The sequence below is a fragment of the Pipra filicauda genome, unplaced genomic scaffold (assembly GCF_003945595.2).
Source record: "Pipra filicauda isolate LSUMZ 115617 unplaced genomic scaffold, ASM394559v2 scaffold199_size1391877_pilon, whole genome shotgun sequence".
NCBI lineage: Eukaryota > Metazoa > Chordata > Aves > Passeriformes > Pipridae > Pipra > Pipra filicauda.
The window spans coordinates 72,939-93,729 of record NW_024104308.1 but is presented as its reverse complement, the minus strand read 5'-3'; positions in this window follow the sequence as shown (position 1 = coordinate 93,729).

Genomic DNA, 20,791 nt, shown 5'->3' with positions numbered 1-20,791 from the left:
CAAGTCTTCCCCAATGTTTATATTTTACCAAGCAGACTGTAGACAATCAATAAATCAGAGATCATCTCAATAAAAGTTTGTATACATTTTATTAAGTCATTTAAGTGTGCGTGTAAGTAACTGTATGAACAGTCTCCAAGTGGAGCACTGTGAAACTCCATAGCAACACTAATGACATCAGGGAAAAGAAAGAGCCTTTGAAAAAATAGATAGCTGGAGAGGTCATGGCTTTGAGCCACACTCGATCTCTCAGTGTTCAGCATAAAACATACTGTTCATTCCCCCAGCTGGTGAAGAACTCGATAGACAGAAGACAATTTAAATGAGGGGTGATGCTCTCCTTCACATTGATGTCATTTTTAAACACACAGTTGCTTCCCTTGGGGTTCTTCACCTGTGGTAACTCTGGGAGAAAACCTGGGCAAGGCTTTGGCTGGCTGCTCTTAGAAGCAATGATTAGGACAGCCAGTAACAACAGTCAAAGAAAACCCAGTACATAATGTTGGAAACAAGTTCTTATTCCAAAGAATCACTCTGTGCAAAAGGCCTTTTCATACAACACCACCAATTATTTCAAGAGTTCAGAGCCACAGCTCCTTAGCTTGAGCAGAAAAAAGAAAACAAATGTCTGTAATCCTGTCCTGGCTCTTGTCAACCTCACATCTGCACCATGGGCACCTCTGTCCTTTTGGTGCAGGTATCACCCCACAGCTGTGTATAAGCCCTGACTGGCTCCAGATGTGAAGAGCAATTGAGAGGATGTGGATCCACAGGTTGAAGTGGGGCTCAAGCCTCCTGGCATTCCGAGGCTGTTTGCTCCTGTGTGGACACTGAGGAAGAAGGATCTGTGTAACTCAGCTTTTCCTGCTCACCCTGAGCTGCCTGTGTGTCTGGGAGGCCCTTGGATGGCTGATTTGCAGGGAAGCCAAGCACTACATCAGCACTGCAACACACAGGGAAGCAAACAGGACTGAAGTGTCACTGCTGTGGACTCAGGGGTGACAAACTCAAAGTGTTCAAAAGCACAGGTGCCTGGAAGGGACAGAGTCTGCACAAGAGGGTCTGTGCTCCAGTCACCTCAGGAAAGGAAAAAATAACTCAACCAGGAAAACACTCAATCAAGCTCATTGAAAAATCCTTCAGACATTTTAAATAGTGCTTATTATTTTTAATATCTGCATTTCAGATTTTCCTGTGAATAATGTTATTATTATTCCTATCCCTTAAGAAGTAGAAAGGGACATAGAAGAGCTAAGATATTTCCTGATCTATTTTGTTTCCCTTTAGATAAATAAACCTGCAAACATTTCAAAAGATACTCTGAGTTTTGTTTCCAATACACATCACCCATGTCATTTCCTCTCAGAAATATATTTGTGGAATGCTCAACCAGTTCCCATATTGACATCCATAACAGACAACTTCTGATTTCAAATTAAAGCAGTCAATGACCAGCTCTGCACATGAGAGGACCTTATTGACACATTGGAGATACTTCTTTCACTGTTATAAATTCATACACTTCTCTTCTGCAGGCTGTGATACTTTTCCTATGCTACTGGTACCCCTCATAGAAATTGTTTTGCCCTGGTACAGAGTTCTGTCAGTAAAAACCCAGAGTACAGGCTGAGCCATACTGGTAAAAGAGTTTTTCTGATGGCTCATTTTGCCTTGGAACAAACAAGGAGTGGAGCACAAGCAAGTCCTTGGGACTGATTTCACCTATCTAACGGAATAAGTACAACAGCAGCAGCAAACCCAATTAGCTGTTTTACCATCTGTCATCTGGATGCAAAGATTCGACTTCAGGATGTTCTGCACGGCCACACTTTCCAAATGGCTCGCCCAGGATGCACACAGATGTCAGCCAGGGCAATCCTCAGTCCATCAGCAAAGCTGATCTACTTGCTCACAAGAGCAAACAGCCCAAAGATCACACAACTCAATGCAGCAGCACACCCTGCTGCTGAAAGGCTTGCCCCTCCCTTCATCTTGCCCTCTACTGATGTTAAAAAAGCAGTTATTGCCATGAAACGTGAGCATCAGAAAAGAGAGCCAGTGTGCTGGATTTGAAGTGCACAGTCTCAAGTTAAAAAGGCTATTGTTAAATTTGCAGACAGTTTAATAACCAAAAACCTCACTTCAACTTTGAATTTCTGGAGTGGTTTTGGTTTGTTGGTTGGTTTGGTTCTTTTAAAGCCTTCTATAAAACAAAATCAGGGGAGGAAAGGTCTCCAGTGCTCATAAGATGTGAAGGTAACCTTCAAAATGTGAGTCAAATATAACCTATGCAGTAATGCCTACTCAAGCTGCCAAAGAGCTCAAAGCAATAACACATTAACTGTCCAGTTCTGCTTCCATAACAATTATCCACACCAAGTATTTCATAGCTCAACAAATACCTGTAAGAGGAACAGGGTAATTACTCCAGGGATCTGTAAAATGCAGTGTTGTCAACCTCAAATACTGAAAAATGTCCCACATAAAATCCACTTCCCAAAAAAGACAAAGAACCAGGTAAAAGAGATGAAATAAAATACTTGTGGGCATTGCTTTATGCTTTGTAATTTCAGATCTCTTGTGTACACTGAGGTCAAAGTTTCAGGCTTTTATCTACATTCAGAAATGTAAGAAAAAAAATATTAAAGTCATCTTATAGCCATTTGAGTTTTAAGGGCAGAGAGAAATACATCACTCTCAGGCTCACAGTTAACTTCTGAGAGAGATGACAAGGTCAGCAGCCACATATGACCAGTATCTTTTTTCTGGTGCTGAGGACAGCAGATTCTTGGGCTGTAAATCAAGCTGACAGATCAGCATCACTTCAGCATATGCTAAACTGGTCCTGAAAGGTTAAATCCTACTGAAAGAATGTGAGGATATTTTGATTGCACAAGTGCTCCATTTATTCATCACATTTATTCACTTACTCTGGTAAAGACTCACCCCTGAAGCCCAGTCTGCTAAAGATGAAATCATTACTGTAAGTCATCACCTCTTCCTTCACATCGCAGGACCTCATTCTTGTTACCATATATTTATGTCACTGAAACCAATGACAAATGTGCACTGTGCGAATAAAGCCAAAATGCAGTCCTGATAACCACTGTAGGAAGAAATACAATCACCACAACACAAAAGAGAACCAACCCATGAGTCCATAAGAGGACACAGAGAAGCCACCCATTTCCTGGCTTACTTTGGTGAAAAGAAAAAAAATCCAGACTGTTAAAATACATATTGTACCTCTCAGCCTTTCAGCCCAAGGGAATGAATGCCAGAAGCAAACAGCGAAAGCAGAAATGTCAGCAACAAGAGCTGTGTTACAGCCCTGCTTTTAAGGGCAAGCTTTGATCCTGTGCTGAGTGTGGGGAGATGAGAGGACAGGGTGGTGTTCCCATTTCTGAAGCACAACATGGTGCAAGCTTCCTTTGCACTAAGCAAGCTCTAGATTTGTGTCCAGCACAATGCACTGCCATGCTCAGAACCATACAAGGTTCCCACCATCCTCCCCTCAATGTGGCCTTTACCTCAGAGAAACTCTTGAATCCATAAACACAAGCAAAGAAAAGGCAGTCCTTCTGGCTCCTCTGCAAGATTTCCTCCAAGTCAGAGCCTGGTTTAATTTTCCTTCACAATAACATAATATGTGTTTCTGCCCCTAGTTATTACGGAGTGCAGGGAAGGGAGAGGCAGAAGTGCAAGTCTTCATACAAGCAATGCTCTGAGCAATGTTCCTCACTGCCCTTCTGTGGCATCAGGCATTCATTAAAAAAGTCTTGGCTGTGCTCTCTTGGTTGTTAATAAAGTGTGCTGTGTAAAGCTATGGAGTCCTGCTCCAGGCACAACCCCTCCTACAGCTTGTCTTTATTGAACTCAGTTCCACTGTACTTATTTTTTGTTTGCACAAGGACTTCTGCAATTTCAAAGGACAAAACTTGTGTAGCATTTGTAGCATGGTGGCTTTCCATTTGCTCTCCTGAGCTGTCCAAGTTCAAGCTGGATAGACTTGAGAGACAATCTATCTGGTTACAAATTATTGTGTTCTTCATTGGAACAGCTCCCAGTGGAAAAATTTTAGCTGGGATTCAACAGTCTGCTGTAATTTTTCCTTGATTTTACGGCAAAAAAAGATGAAGGAACCAAGCTCTTCAATTTTTCCACAAAGGCTTCTTACCATTGGGATTATTCTCACCATTACAACAATAACAGCAGCATGGTAAAGAACTTTGAGGCTTACAGAAAGTAATTTTAGATTAACCAAGACTGGAGAAGTCTGGTGCAGAAACCCTGCCACCACTGTCTTCCTGTCCCTGGCATTGTGCATTCCTCCTGCCAAACCTCTGCAGAATACCTTGAAGAGAAGGCAGAAAATGGCAAGAGGTTGTCCTGCCCACCCTCTCCCATGCCAATCCTGGAGCAACATGGAGATGCTGGCTTCTTGACAGGACCCTCACACCAACGCTACGCACACAGCAAGAGCTGACTTTTGCCTCAAGAGCCAGCTCTAGCTAAAAAGGAAAGCAAAGAGCATATTACCCTGCTGTTTCACAGAGAACCAAAGTTAACACAATGTATCATCTCAAGATGAAATGTTTGCAGCCGTGGGATCCATGCATCTTCTCTGGGAACAGTCATTTTTTGCCAGTCTCACTTGTGTTGGTAAAAAGGGGCAGCAAAGAGTCTTTTATCTGAAAGCACGTTTCCCTGGAGATCAAAAGTATATTCTTTAGTTTTCAAATCTTCCCTCTTTATCCTCACAGTTCCCATATACGGGAAAAAAATGGCAAAACGTTAGTGAGAGTATATATAAATCACACCAACCACTGATCCTCTTATCCAGTAACCATAACACATCATACATTGAAAGTCTTTCTCAGAGAGAGTAAAATAAATTACATTTTGCTTGCCAGCATACAGAACCTTATGTTGGTTATTGTAAATTACTGAAAGCACAAAGGTATAGTCTTTGTGTGCTCTTCTTAGAACATGGAATATGAACATCAAAGGCAGCAGTTACCGAAAGTGCTTTTTCTCTGCCTCTGCCAATAGGCTGATCTTCTCCCATCCATTACCAAGTTAAAAGAAGCAGAATTAGACAAACCATCTGAAAAAAAACAAAAAACCACACTTGTTACCAAAGATAGTAAATTATTTGTGCTATAAATATCACCATAACCAAATAGTTTGGCATTCATATAATTAATTATAGGATAAAAGCCTAAACAGACTTAGTTAAAAAAAAAAAAAAAAAAAAAAAAAAAAAAGAGGTGAAGAAAATTATACGGAATTTTTTCAATATTCAAGTTTTTAAAAATTTTATCACCTGCAGTTAATGAAAAGAATCATTACTACCATCAAAATTTCCTTTTTAAACAATAAGAGATCGTCATTCTGCATATGAGAAAATTAGTCAATGTGAAATCATTCTACCTTAATACAAATTTTTTTTGCCAATATGTTGTTAGTGTAAAGGAGACCTGTCTCTAAAAATGGGATAACACACACCAAATCACAGAGGTTTTGTCAAGGGATTCTAGAATAAAACTGACCTTTTTGCATCCTTCACTGCAAAAAAACTTGAGAATTTTTCTCTTTCTTAACGTGAAAAATGGCACAAGCATCACCACCATAAGTGTTTGTCCCAATCAAACTCACAAATTTATTTTAATTCTGGGGTTTTCACAAAGCTGCTCACAGTTGTACCCCACCTGTAGTTCCAGGGTGGTCTCAGAAGACTCGCACAACTAAGGCTCAGGTAAGAAAGCAAAGCATCCTGAAGCTACTTCATGAATTAACTTGTATGGACTTTTTTCATCATAGCAGAACAGAGAATGCCTGCAGGTTTTGCTTTGGAATAGATTTTCCAGACCAGCTGTACTTTTACTTGTGGGTCTCAATCTTCTCCCAAAACATGAACTAGATTCAGTGCCAGCTGAGACTCTCTATCCTGTTAAAACTTCTTTCAAGCAACATGTAGGACTCATCCACTCAATAATTACAACAAATAAACCAAACTTCTGATCTGTGTCACTCTAAACAGAGAACACTTAGTATCAGTGCTTACAGATGCTGCTTTGAACATGGTACAGAAGTCAGAGGAATGAGGAGTCACAAGCCACGCTGACCTCTTGGTGTAGAGCAGGACTTGCCCCTGCCCTCCCTGTGTGCTCAGCAGAGAGAGGGCAGATAGGAAAGTCACTCAAATGAGAAAAGAATGTCTTCTGTCCTTGTCAAGAGAGCATGTTAATTATGTTTCTCAGTTTTAAAATGCACCAAGATGACTTTGTTTTATAAATGCTATGGAGCCTGAGGCACATTTGTATTACAGTTGGGTGCTTTTATTGCATATTGTACTTTTAATTGTTCCTTAGAAGATCAAGCATTTTTCCACTGAGAAATCTAATACATTATTATTATTTCTAATTCCACAATTATTTGCATCACTGTGGTGCATGTCAGCCGCATGACTTGTGTGTATCTTTCTTTTTCTTCCTCTCTCAAAGGATTCTGTTGTTTGGATTATGCAATCATTTTGCTAATACCAGGACAGATGGCCACAATGAAAACACACAGGGTACTCTCTCTGATAGATACTTGCCAATATCAACAGGAAAGAGCAGAATTAAATTCATGAACTTCAGAGAGAAAGCACAAGCTTGTTCTCGAGCAGTGAATAGCATAATGCTTTCATGTACACAGTAATAGCCAGTGACAATCTACAGATATTGCAGGTTGCAAGACTAGAATAATTCAAAATAGGGTCTGAAGTAACCTTTAGAGGTCCTGTCACAGAGAGCTGCAAATGCCCTGTTTGTCACAAATGGCAAAAAGGTCAGATGTGGAAATGATGCAGGGTAAGAATCCAGTGCTTTGCTATTCCAGCCACCCAAAAGGTTTCCCAACATCAAACTTAAATTGCCACCCGTCTGCTGCCATTCAAACCCACCGTCTCTCACTCTGCCCACTATTTATTCACCTCATTTTTCAGCAGACTATTACAGTTTGGAAAACTGTTCCTTTATCTCCCTACTGCTACCTCTAAGCAGGATGAACCAAGCACACAGTGATTTAGCTGTGTCTCCCCCCAACCCCAGCAACACACCATCAATACTATTCCATGCCTTGGGTGCTGAGCCCATAACTTGCGGGGGAGCTCCAGGGCACACAGCTAAGCCTGCATGTCTCATCATATGGTAGGACCAGGGGAAGATGGTTTCCTACCCAGTAGAGAGACAATCCAGACTTCAGCTTGAAAACTTGCAGATTTGGCTGCTAAACTCACCAGACCTCGAAAGGAAGTCTAATACATCTGGAAAATTTCCATCCTCCTGACACTGCCTGTTCCCATGATGTCGCTGCTTGCTTTCAACCAAGAGAGGCTCTTAGATGTCCCTCAGTAACACCAGGAAATCCATCTCCATTGCCACAGAAAGAACTTATGGCACAAAAGGTCACTAAAGAACAGGAAGATTTAATAAGACACCACCCCCAGTGAAAAATATGATTTTTTTTTTCAGAGACTGAAAAAAGAAATGGAAAAGTTAAAATTTCCATCTGACACTTCTGTTACCAGCAAAATTATGATGTTAAATGGGGTGTTACAGAGCAAGCTACATTTCTCTAAGAATGAGTCTATACAGCAGTGGGGGAATATAATGGCAAATTCTTTTAACCTTAGCACTATAGTATATCGCCCCTATATTTGTGGTTAATGCTTAGTTTTATATCATACAGTGCTTAGTACAAATGCCAGAGATTAGTGTGGCCTGGTGTTAACTGCCTGGATCTGTGACTAATAACTCTTGTTCAAGCTAATGCTTCCTTATTTATTTATATCAGTGATTAATCTGTCCTAGTAGATGTCTTAGTTTTGAGAACAAAGATACAGTGTCAGAGTAGAGAATGATTAGAGAGGTGCATCATGACTTGAACACATATTTGAGATACTCTCAGGGAAAGAAGATTCATCAGAAGATCCAAGACCATAATAAGGAATTCTGGGGAATGAGATGTTCCCAAATGACCACCAAAGACCCTCAAAGCACCCCTACTCATATTCAAATAAATTCACTAAAATAATGAGCACATATGAATGTATTCAAGAAAGCCAATAAATATGTAATAGACATGTGATGAATATGTGTCAATTTATTGACTATAACCTGGTCTGTTAGGTTGCTGCTCATGCATGCTTTGAGGAGTAATCCCCATGCATCCGGAGTTGCTAATAAAGTAATGTCAGATTTCTAACCTAGCAAATTGGTTAGAGAGTTTATTTCCTGGTTTTCAGTGACAGGGGCACTGCTTATTTTGGAAAGCTGAATGCATGACGAAATAAAAAAATAATCTTTGCTTTTTTAAACACGTGGTCTCTGACACCTGGGAAAGTTTTGTCAGAATTTGTCAGAAATCTCAAAATAATAACTGGAGGAAAGTGCAAGAAGAGAACTAGTCATTGCTAGAGAACTCTGCATTTCTTTAAACCAAGTGACTAAGACCAGATCCTGCTCAGGGCAATATTCCTTGTCTTTACAATCAAAATGCAGATGCATACAGTAAGCAGACACTCTACCAAAGCTTACACCTATATATTACATGAACCTAAACCTCAAGATGAAGCGTGAGGTATTTCCAATACCTCAAAAATCTCAATATAGATCTCCCTGGTGTTAAGCCCAGTGCTCACATGCCCTTACAAGTGTACTCATACGGTGTTTGTAATATGACTGTATTGCTCTCAAACAGAAATGGGTAATACAGATTTGGGCATAGTGGAAGTAAAATTACACTGTATAAATTTTCTGCTAGCAGTCATTCAGGGAATTGTCTTTGCACTCAAACACAAGTCTTTAAAGTTTTTTCTTATACTCCTTAGCAGTTAAAGCAAAAAGCATTAATACAGAGGAGACTCGTCCTTGATTTCTGTGTGAACTGGATCAATATGTAATATATTTTTCTGAGACTACAGTTCAAGAAATAAATAGCATTTCAAGCTGTAAATAGTGCAAGGCAAGTTGGGTGTACCAGGGAAGTGGTGAGATCCAAACCAAGAACTCCTTTGCATACATGACTGTACTGCCCCACATACAAATTCGATACCTAAAATAAAAATTTGTCTCAATTGGAATTAAGACAAGGGAGTACTTCTGTGTTCACTGAAGTGGATCACATTAACTAATGTCAACTTTTCATGAACCTGATCTTCTACTGGAGAAATCTAATCACTGGCTTTTGCTATTCACAAACAGGGTAGATTTTGAAGAGCAAGTATTTGCCAAACCCAGAGACCAACCTCTGGTAAGATACATGCAAAGATCAGGATTAATCAAAACCTTTTCTCCAAGAAAATGGGAACGACACAGCCTGTGTTCATCTCAGCAGGCATCTTTCAATACTGGACTGTAGCTAATCCTGTGGTAAACACCTACAGAGAAAGGTAAAGTCCTGAATTCATATAGTGTGTTCTCAGAAGAGCTCAGCCAACTTTCCAATAGGATCTAAAGTACTTGTGCAGTGGTGATTTATTGCTGACCAGGAATACTTTTTCCCAACTTGACATTTTAAAACAGATTTATTATATTAATTTCCATGCCAACCCAAAGAAAATGTCACAAACTAAACCAAACTAGAATCTTGAGAAAAATTGATTCTCGTTCCACATTTAGGCCCTTCATTCATTTATTCCAGCTGTCATTCCATTGTTTGTCTCATTTTTCATTAAAAATGGTTTTGATGAATGCACATTTTATAATGAAAAAAGTTGCAAAAAAATACAGTGGTATTTTTATTCATATTACTTCTAAATGATGTTGAGTAAAACAGAAGGATGACGTCAGCTGAGTTTATTGTCTCCATCTGACTTAAAAGTGTTATGTTAGAGTTCTTTAACGGAAGCACATGAAAAATCAAGACAACTGATATGAGTGAATACCTTCCCTAAATGGACCACTTCATCACAGCTGTTGAACACTGACAGAATCCCACTCATTTCATTTGAACAAGCAACTCCAAAGATTTCGATCATACATGTTGAATACAGCCATAAGGATTTACTATACACCTACAACACCACTGCTGGCAGTAGAAGTGCAATTTCCTACAGATCACACAGTTCTTCTCCCCCAAATCTATCAAGAGAAGATTCCCATAAAGGTACCTGCTAGCACTGGGTCTCATCTCCCTTCATCAAGTTATAAGTAGGACAAAATGAAGATGTATTTCCCACGTAAATTAAAATTGTTCTTATGATTGCAATATTTGTGTCCCCAAGAGAAGAAGTGTTTGAGGTGGGTGGATAAACAAATATTCTAATCACATTCTTTTGAAAGCTGCAATTTGATTTCAACATCATTATGTTTTTTTCTTTTTAATTTCTTCTCTTAGCTCAGTGGGAACTATAAAAAAACAACAATAACATGTCCTTGTAACTTACCGCTGTTCGATCTGTAATGATTTATTTCTGTGTTTATTTTCCTTGTAATAATGATTGTTTAATAATTTTTTTTGTTACTGTTTTCACAGTGCATTTCAGGGAACAACATTCACTTGATTTCTGGCTGATGAGTGATTAACCCAAGGGGAGTCAATCTGCAAACCCTACAAGCCAACTGAGTTACATTCACTCATGCTTCTAGTCCCACTGGCTGTATTCTTACTACACTTCCAGTATGGGTTCCAGCCATGCATCTCAGAACACCAGTGGTGAGGAGGATGGTTGCAGATTAATATGTCTGTGTGCTGCCCCAAGACCACACTGATACAACACAGACCACATGCTACATCTGGTCCGGACATACTGAGCCTGGATATGGCCCCATGTCCTTCATATGAATCCACCACTGTGCCATATTCATCTGGCTGGTGAAGGACAGACAAGTTGGCTTTCCAGAAGCTACAAAACCTGTTATCTAAGCCTGGACTGTGGGAAAGGTGAGAGGGCTGGATGTGGGCTCAGGATGTGGTATGCAGTCTAGAAGCATCATCAGGCCAGCTGCACAGTGAAAAGGCCTTGAGGATGCTGCGAGACAACCACCTGCTCTCTGGCTTACCAAAGTAGTGTAGATATCTTCACTGACTCCTGGAGGACTAAATGCAAAGGGATTTAGGAAAGAAAAAAGCTTTGGGAAAATTTAGGAAAAGATCTCAAAGCAGTGTCAACTTGCATCTTATTCTGGACACTGCACTTACATGAGGGAAGTGCTTAGGGGTTAATTTGGGAATGTTAAAGTCATGAAAACAGCATCTCTGGACTTAGCTTCCTATGTAATGTAGCTACTTTAAATATCATTGATTTTGCACAGCCATATCGTCACTTCAGTGACAGTGACATGTTAACAGAGCTTTTAGTGGCAGCAGAGACAATCTCTGCAGTTTTTTAACTAACATGACCATATTACTTTACTAGATTTATGGCCTAACCATGCAATTGCTTTTTGCTTTACAAAAAGTTATTACATTTTATCATCTACACAACCCGCAAGGGTCTGATGCCTTCCTAATGTTTCCCTCTCTCAGTCAATGACAGAAAAAACCACAAAAGGACTTGAGTAGAGCTGGGTCCTGGATCTGAACTGAGAGAAGGCAGCAAAGAGAGAGAAGGAACAGCAGGACACAGTGGGACTGTGAGGCACAACAAGTTGTATTTCTCTAGTCTGACCAGAGGTGCCTGCCCGTCTGGTCAGCAACATCCACACCTGACAGCAGAGGAGAGCCCAAGGCGATTAAATCATCATGTTTTATGAATCTAGGTAGCTGGTGAGAGATGGAAAGCCCCATTAGTGCCCTGAGAGCAACACAGCCACCTTTTGAGCTTCAAAGGACATACACCTGTGATACCATCCTGCTCTAGGTCTCTCAGGAAAAGCTTCAATTTAGTCCTTAAACAGGAACTACATGTTTTCAGAACAAAACGTTAAGAGGGTTCAAGCTGCTACACAAACTGAGAGCAACATTAAGCAGAAGAGCAAGATTTACAATGTTTGGAAGTGAAGAAATCCTGAAAAAATGACCAGAGGGAACATGGGAATGTCAATAATGAGCATAAGGCCAAGAACAGCAAGACCAAGACTACAGAAATGAACTAAGATAAAGGCACTCAAATCATCACAGGCAAATGCACAGTAAGTAAGTAACAAGCAAGTAATGCTAGGGTGACTGTTCACTCTGCATATTTATATTTGTCTTCACTCTGTATTCACAGAGCTCTTTGAAATGCAAGAGTAAACTTTGGGAGGCTTAAAGGATTTAGCTATCAAGCTAAAACAAACAAAACACTCCTGTCTGAGGAGGAGCACTAGATAATACTAGTTACAAGAAATGCTTAAACTAGTTGTTACAAAAAGAAAAAAACCACAATAAAACAACAACAAACCCCAAATATCTAAACCCAAACCTCCATCCAAATCTCCATATCTTTTTCCTTATTAATTTTGTGAATATTGCTGCCACTCCACCTGTTCTGTGGGGCGTGGTGTCCTAAAGAGAAAAGAAAGAATTGAAAGAAAGAAACACAACAAGAACTGGGGAGAAAAAATTCAAAAGGGTACTTCTGGTCATTCAAGCTGTCCCTTCCACTCCAGTCACTTTCTTTGTGCTCTTGCTCCTGGGAATTTTTAGCTGCAGCTTTGAAACACACAGGAGTGCTCAACATCAAACAACCAGACCACATGGACGCATCCCAGATATTACCACATCACTATATTACAAATATTCAAAGAAGTTTAGTTCCCCTCCTCATTTCACCATTATCTCTGCCCTCCATGTTTCCAAAAAAGGGCTGGTGGAAAAGATTAACAGTGCTGAAAATATTCCTCATCCAGAAAAGATATAAGAGAGCTTGAACTCAGACAATCCCTACTTGATATTTTTACTTGTAAGGAGCTGGCAAGAATCTGAAATTTTAGATGACAAAAACAAACAAAAAAAGAGATATTTGGAAATTAATCAATACAACGAATTCTTCAGATGAGAAAGTTGAAGAAGAGGAGGGGAAATAGGTCCTAAATAAGCAGAACCAAGAGAATCATAACCTGGAGGCATGCGGAAGTCTCCCTTTTAATTCTGTGAACAGATTTTTTTCAGCACTAACCATCTACAGTACTGCCCAGTCTCAACCAGACAGAAGGAATGCATCCATTTTTCAAAACTGTACTTAGGAGTATGGAGAAAAAAATCATAGTGGGCAAGTCCCACATGATAGGAACTTTACATTCCGAAATATGGACGGTGTACGGCCAGATTTCATTTCCTCTGCCCACATTTTATTTGTGTGTAGTTAGCTCTTTTGTGGGGGGAAAAAAATAACAAAACAAAAAAAAAGCCCACTTGAAACACACTAAGATTTGGAAACAGTGTCTCTGCCAAGTTTAAGGACGCACACAGAATGAAAGATGGATTCAAGCCTGTTTAACAGTGGCAAAATTATTTACCAATAAATTTCCATTCCTTTCTAACACCTCACCTGAGCATTGCTTGAGCTGCTCTGTTTTCTTATCACATCTGAAGTATCCAGTTGTTAAAAGACCCTTGACATCTTTCATACATTCCTTTTTGAGGGAATGGAAGGAAAATCTATTTTTAAGACACCTAGTTATCTACTCTTCACTGTTGCCAGAAGTGGCCTAATAATTCCATTTCAACACAATGCATTTTGCATGTTGGTGTTATCTGATAGTTCTTCCCATGTGTTTTAAAGACCTGTTTTCTCTGGTTACTGAAGACTGGCAAATGCCACATGAGTAACTGGGGAAAGCAAGCAGTGCACAAAGCCAAGGCAGAGTGACATTCAAACTGGTCACATACTATCTCTCTTTTAAGGCAGGCACCCAAAATGCACCCTCTTCTCAATTGTTTACTAATCTCCAGGAAGATCTGTTTCAAAACCCTAAAAATAAAGAAATACAGTAAGTTCACATTTGCCAAAGCAGAGCATAAGAATACATGGTGTTATTTTCTCCTCCAAATGGAAACTCTGGAAATTAATGTTATAGCCCAATGGTTTTGACAAAATATTTTTCATAAAATCATATGTTATTTAACAACATTTTCAGTTTAGTTAGGGTAGGTATCTGGGATCTCAAATGAAGTCATAAAGATCCCAAATTTAAAAAAAAAAAGTCTGACATTGGGAATCTGAAAATGGATGTTTCAACAGCTTTACTTCACAGACAGTAAAAGGTTTGATCTCGTTCCAATGGAGAATTTCAAACCTTAGAGGCTGTTGCAAGACAGAATTTCTTGTTCCTCAGCCAGCTCTTGTTAGCATAGTCATAATAACCATCATCAGAGATTTATGTAGTCTTTTATCCCCATAGAACTTAAAGCAGTTTGCAAGTGACTGATCATAAAAAGCATGTATGAAACAATCACACTCATACTCCTCACTGAGCAAAAGAGGTTAGTCTGCACTGAAGCATGGCAGCTGTTGAAGAAAGCACAGAATTATGGTTTAAGAATAAGTGTCAGGAAGATACAGCAACTAATTGAACAGCAGAAGGGGTTTAAGTAGGTAACTTCTATAACTGAATTTAGCTACAAGATGAAAGCAAACAAGCAAGAGGTCTTGACTGAGAGGATGACATGTGCATCATGTATTATCTCAAGAAAGATTCTTCCCCTAGAAGCCCAATTTCAGTCCCTAAGCTAAGTACCACGGGCCTGGTTTCACCTGACACAGCAAAACCTCAGTCAGACAGGTCTGTGCACACAGTTCACTAGTGTCTGGAGAAGTTACTACTTCACCACAAAAGGTTTCTCCAAGACCACCAAAGCAGAAGTGTAATGTCATCATAGATCATTTACATGCTACCGGATTTTTTTTTTAAAAAAAGTACTGTAAATACCAATCTGTGCAGCTATTTACACAAAATTCGAGGCATAGTTATCGTATCTATGAAGTTAAACAGCAAGAGAAGATGATGCCAATTGACATGATTCCAGATAGGTCGGAAAGGCATTTCTCATTCACACAGCTTTAGAGGCTCCACTCTCTCATTTATGCCAATCTCATATCATTTGAGGCTTAAATTCATGAAATACTCCTGTGAGAGCATTATGCTTTAAAGATTATTGTGTCAAAGAGCAAAGCAGAGACCTCTGACAAGGAAGACAGTTCCAAGAACTTGGTGAGACGAGCTTCAGCAGAATGCACAGCTGATGAAGCAGAGCTTCTGCAGAGAGAAAAACAACTACCTCTGTTAAAAGCAAAGACAAGAAACTTGTGAAGTGCTGCAAAGGAGAAATACAGTACTTACCAAAGTGGCAAAGTGCTGCAAAGAAGATTGACAGGAACTTTGCCGTTGTCGTGGTTGTAGGATATCATTATGACTGCAGTGAATGTTTGTGCACTGAAGGCAAAAGGGACAAAAATAATAGTGTAAAATATGGCAGGTTGGGTGAATGAGATGCTGTATCTTCTGAATATGTCTGAATTTATCAGACATAATTAATTTTTTTTTAATTTTAGAAAAATTACTGACAACTAGAAACCTCTCACATCAGGTTTAGTTGCAATTATGGAGTCACATGCAAGCTAACAAATAAAATCTACTAAAAAAGCTAACATTTACATTTTAGCCTTTTTTTGTTACTATACCACAATAAAGGGCACAAACTAGTTAGATTTGGTCATCTCCCCAGTGTCCTCAACCGAAGGGTAATTTTTAAGAGATTTAAAATCTTCTCAAATAGTGGAATAAGCTGGGGTCATTACAGAGACAAAAAGCCACTCCTGCTCCCTAACTGATGCTGTCAGGTGTGCCTTGGCAGGAACTGAGGCCTGAACCCATAATGTGGGGTTGTTCTGCTGCATCCCCTGCCACACACAGTCTGGATACAAAGGTCAGTCAGTCTGTCATGGTGTCATTACAGCCTACTTTGCTCATACCTACCCAGCAAAGTGTCCTTGGACTCACTCTAAACCCCACACTAGAAGGCTTCACACATCTGAAATGGAGAAAAAAAGAAACAGTTTAAGCAAAGCTGAGTACTGGTAGCACTGGTAGTCTCTGAACTCAGCCAGGTTCCAGAGAAGGGTTCCCAGGTGAGAAGGGAGTACAGAGTACAGCAAATGGGCTTAAAATTTCTTGATGCAACTCAATGGAAAGAAGACCCTGAGCAACATAAAAAATGCTGGATGTTTTTCAACTAAAGGCCTCTCAGAGAAAGGAGCACTTTAAAAGGACTGCCCCCTGGAGAGTTTGTTCAAGTTCCTTTAATTCTTCAGCTTAAATAAATGAATTTCTACTGTATATTTTGCCCACAGAAAAACCTGTAATCCAGGCACTGTTAAAGCTCTCTCCAAAGCACTTCTAAAGATGATTTGTCATATTTTTTTTTTTTGACTAACAAGTATTAGATAAAGCTATATAGCAAATCTTGAGAACAGAAGAAACTTACGCCTTTGTATCAGGAATAGGCATCAAAACAAGCCCAATTCCTCTCCCTCACCTACAGACAACTTGAACCCAATTTCAAACCCTTTCTGATTCAGGAGGAAACCTGAGCTTCAAGTGCAGAAAGAAAATAAAAAAAAAACACCACTATTAAAGAAAGTCCTGTCATATATAGTGACTTCAGAGGGAACCTGTCTTGTGATTAAACTTCTGTTTCAAGTACATGAAAGAGGAAAAGCACTACCAAACTCCAGACACTCCTACAGGGGTTTGGAAGAGATTAGAGTCCTCAAATGACACTGTGAAGCTAAAGGGTGGAAGTGGAGGAAGAAAAATGGATGTACAAATAAACATACAGTTACCAGGGTGGCACAGAACTTTTAGAAGACGATGGCAGTTCTGAATTGCTTGGCTGAAAAATAAAAGAGACATAAGAAAAATGAAATAAAGTTAAGCAACAAGCAGCAGGAGAAGGTGGGAGATATCCAAGTTACAGATTCTGCGCTTGCTATGTTACCCTCGCCAGCCAAAGCCAGTACTGGTAAAAAATTCCAGGCACCCAAGGGATGTCTCAGAATCTTTTAACATGGGAGTAGGGACTGGATATCCACCAGTATCTGCTCCTCAATGTGAGCAGTGGGGCGTTTTGGGTTTCTCCACTGGTACCCCATTTTTTCTTTGCCTTTGAAACAGGAACAAATTCCTGGAGGTCAGTGAACAGTTTCACATATTCAGGGACACAGACCTTCACCTTTAGTAGTCTCAGTTACACATGCAGCCCTGGGTCACACAGGGCTGGCTGGGCTGGCTCCAGCACTCTGCCTCCTGTGTGGCACACACACACTCCCAGCCCCTCCTGATGCACCCCAGGTCCCTCAGGTGTGAGCCATTCTGGCAACCCAACAAAGGCAACTGGCCTTGAGGCAAAAATGGGACATGAAGGCCTTCACCTGCCATTCATACACAGATTGCTACAGTGATATTTCTGACTTTACAGTTATTTATTTTCAGATTAGTTTTTCCAGTTTTACCACTTAATGTGGGGTGAGGGTGACTGCGGCTTTGGCCTTGAATTCATTAGAGATTTTGCTCTCCTATAAAAAAAGCCCCAAAAACCAACCCATAACCCTAATCCTCCCCTCAGAAATACCGAAAATAGGGAGTACAAAGTAGTAACACCACCTCTTCAATCTAATTTTCATTTCAAGACTGCCTTCAGACTTTTTTTACATAGGTTGTATGATGCAGCATTAAACTTTATTTGGACAAGATTCCTATCCTTTCAACAATAAAGAACTATGCAGTAGACACTAAGTGCTCTTCCCTGTGGAAATGTTAACACCCAGTAACACCCAGACAGTTTCACCCTGATCATGTGGTTTTCTTTCTGCTTTCCAATGTACCAGCACATTGTGAATGGCACACAGCAATCTGCCTTCTTGTCAGTAGCTGAATGAATTATAACCCTCAACAAATAAAGCAGCCTAACTTCAGTTGCATAAACACAAACTTGCAGTGAAGTAATTTACTTGCACATTACACAAGATTAAACAACAAACAGAATACATGGAAACTACAATGATCCTTTAAAAGCTTAAAGAGGATTTGGGCTGAGCTGGAAGCAACAGTGATTCTCATGTGAAAATCTTATTTATTTTGAAAAAGTGCCCTTATCTTGACTTCCTATAACCCAAGAACTTCTCCTTACGATTTTTTTTAAAACTAGAAACAATTAAGTGATAATCTTTTACAATGGTGTAGAAGATTTAGATGACTGTTCTATATCTGCACACTCTTTGGCTGGATAAATAGTTTTCCATCTCTGCATGATTTCTTTTTTTTTCCTGCTTATAAAAAGACCTCTCCCCAGTTGAAACAGAGCAGATGTAATAAGTCTCCTGCAAAGCTACATATTTCAGGATTTTTTTTTTGAAGTTGCATATTTTGATAAAATTATATCAGAATTATGAACCTATTATCAGACTGGTTTTTCCCCCTAGAGCTAAAAGTCAGGTATCACTGAAGAAAGTACATATATATGCAAGTCTTCTTCATCATTTTTCCACGGTAACTAGATTTAGAACAGATGAAAGTCTTAATCCTAAAATGAGGCAATTAGGAGAGTCTAGGTGATTCATAGCTGATCTTTAGTTTGAAGGTTTGGGTGAGTCATTACTTTTTAAAAACTCCCTGATTACTGAGCTTCTCAAGGTACAGATCAGCATTCTGGATTATTTATCAATAACAGCAGAAGCACAAGAGAAAAATCACCCACTTTTTTCTGAGCTAAAGTAAAAAATAAAGTTCCTGCCAAAACCACCCCCAAGTCAATGCAGAATGGTTAGTGGTTCTTTAAAACATTATTGGATGTAATTTGAGTTCAGATGAAAGTAGGAGAGGAAAAATAATCAAAATATTAAATAGCAAGCACTTTTCTTTACAAACTTATTCCATCTTGTGTATGTATATGGCTTTTTCTCTATCAGTCTTTTATTACTGTCCTGTTCCTCACATTGCCTGGTTGGAATTACATGCAAAAGGCTTTGAAGCAAACACTGCATACGAGCCAAAACTATTAAACCTTCTGTATTCTTGCTACTTATACTATATATGAATATCATATGTCTGCTAAAAGGAGTAAAAACATTTTTCTTTGCACACAATAAGTTCTTTATAAGACATAACATCTCAGTGATTCGGAGACAGGGCCTGGGTTGTCCAAACAATGACAAACCCTAAATGTCACGTCACTGCTACATTTTAGTTGATATAGGCTGTAGCACTGTGTGTCAGATCTGCAGCTTATTCATATCAATCCCATGGAGCCAAACCAATTTATAAGCTGACAATTTTGGTCTGTGTTATTTTTTCCTTCACATTAATACTACAGTATGGAAACATGACATGCTTAACTTCCAGAGTAGTAGTAGTACTGAATTATATCCTTTTGTGATTAAAATTGCATAGCAAGGGACTGGCCTTTCATTGCAACATTAACCACGATACCACACAATGGGGATGTGAAATGCTTACAGACAGTGCTTGCTGGTGCTTTAACCTAACGTGGCACTGAGGAGACTCTTTGACCACCTCGTGTTAATAAATAAGTTAGCCAAAAAATGCTAAAGAAAAATGCATACCTGGCCTGGCCAAAGCAAGCAAAAGGAGTGTTGTGGTCTAAGCAGTCATGAGAAATCTACGTACTACACATAGAAAAGGTCTGCCCTCTGGCTACCTTACAGGATGACAGATTCCCACCGAGTGCCTCAGTCAGAAGCCTGGCTGTCCTTAGTCAGTGGGGAGAGAGGCAGCTGTGCAGGGTGATGCAGACTGAGTCACACTGGGGAGCCACTTGCTCTCTCCATTAACTATATCTGGGACCTAGGAATCTCTGCTCCAAACTTCAGCACCTCCTTTAAGCCAACTGAAGGAGTTCTTCTTCCCCGTGTGCAGACACTGAAATGAACTTATTCAGAGCCAGCTCAGAGGCAGCTTCACTGCAGCTCTGCTGGTGCAAAGCTCTGTCCTGGCTGATTCACTCTGCATTATGCAGATCCCCAAGACACCCTAGAAACCAAAACACAAGATTTTTGACCCTTTCAACAACTTTGCCCCGGAACCATGTACATAGAAATACTCAACCCTGCGCAGAGCAGTGTAGACAAACAGAACCATTATCAGACCCCTGCTAGCACAGATCCCTCACCCCCAGTACAAGGTAGGGGTGCAAAGCACTGTGCAGCAAAGTACCCACAGCAGGGGGGTGCAGGACTGAGACCCTCACCTTCCTGCTCAAAGAAAATTGTAGATGTGGTTCCAGAGGGTACAGATACTCTTATTAACCACAATAAGACCCCTCTAAATATATTAAAGCATCTCCTGTGCTTAGAGAAAGTGGCTTTGAATTTCTAAGCTGGCTGCTGGATGTACTCCAGGGAGTACTGTCACACATTAATTTGCAGCAGCTGATTCTCAGCACGGTTTTCTGTCAGGGGAGATTGATCAGGTTAAACACAGTCAGGATGCAAGGTCCCACACAGCAATGTGGAAAGGAGCACTTGTGACCTGACAGGTGTCTTTCTGAAGGACATCTGATGGTATCTAGAAGTGTTCTCTGCATAAACACATTAGGATAATGGAGATGGGACACTGGGGAGGGGAAGAGAAAGCTGCAGCTTGTGATCAAGTCTTTGTAAATCACAACTTCATACAGAGAAAATAACTGAATGGATTATAACATGCCAATATTTTGTTATAAGTGATCAGACCAGCATAATATCAGAGCTCTACTGCAAAGACACAGTCCTATCTCTCTGAAATGCCTGTGCCTTCTCTTCCCCCACTTCTCACTTCCTTCTGATGCTCTTTCCAATGCCTCTCATGTGGAGAGGCATCCA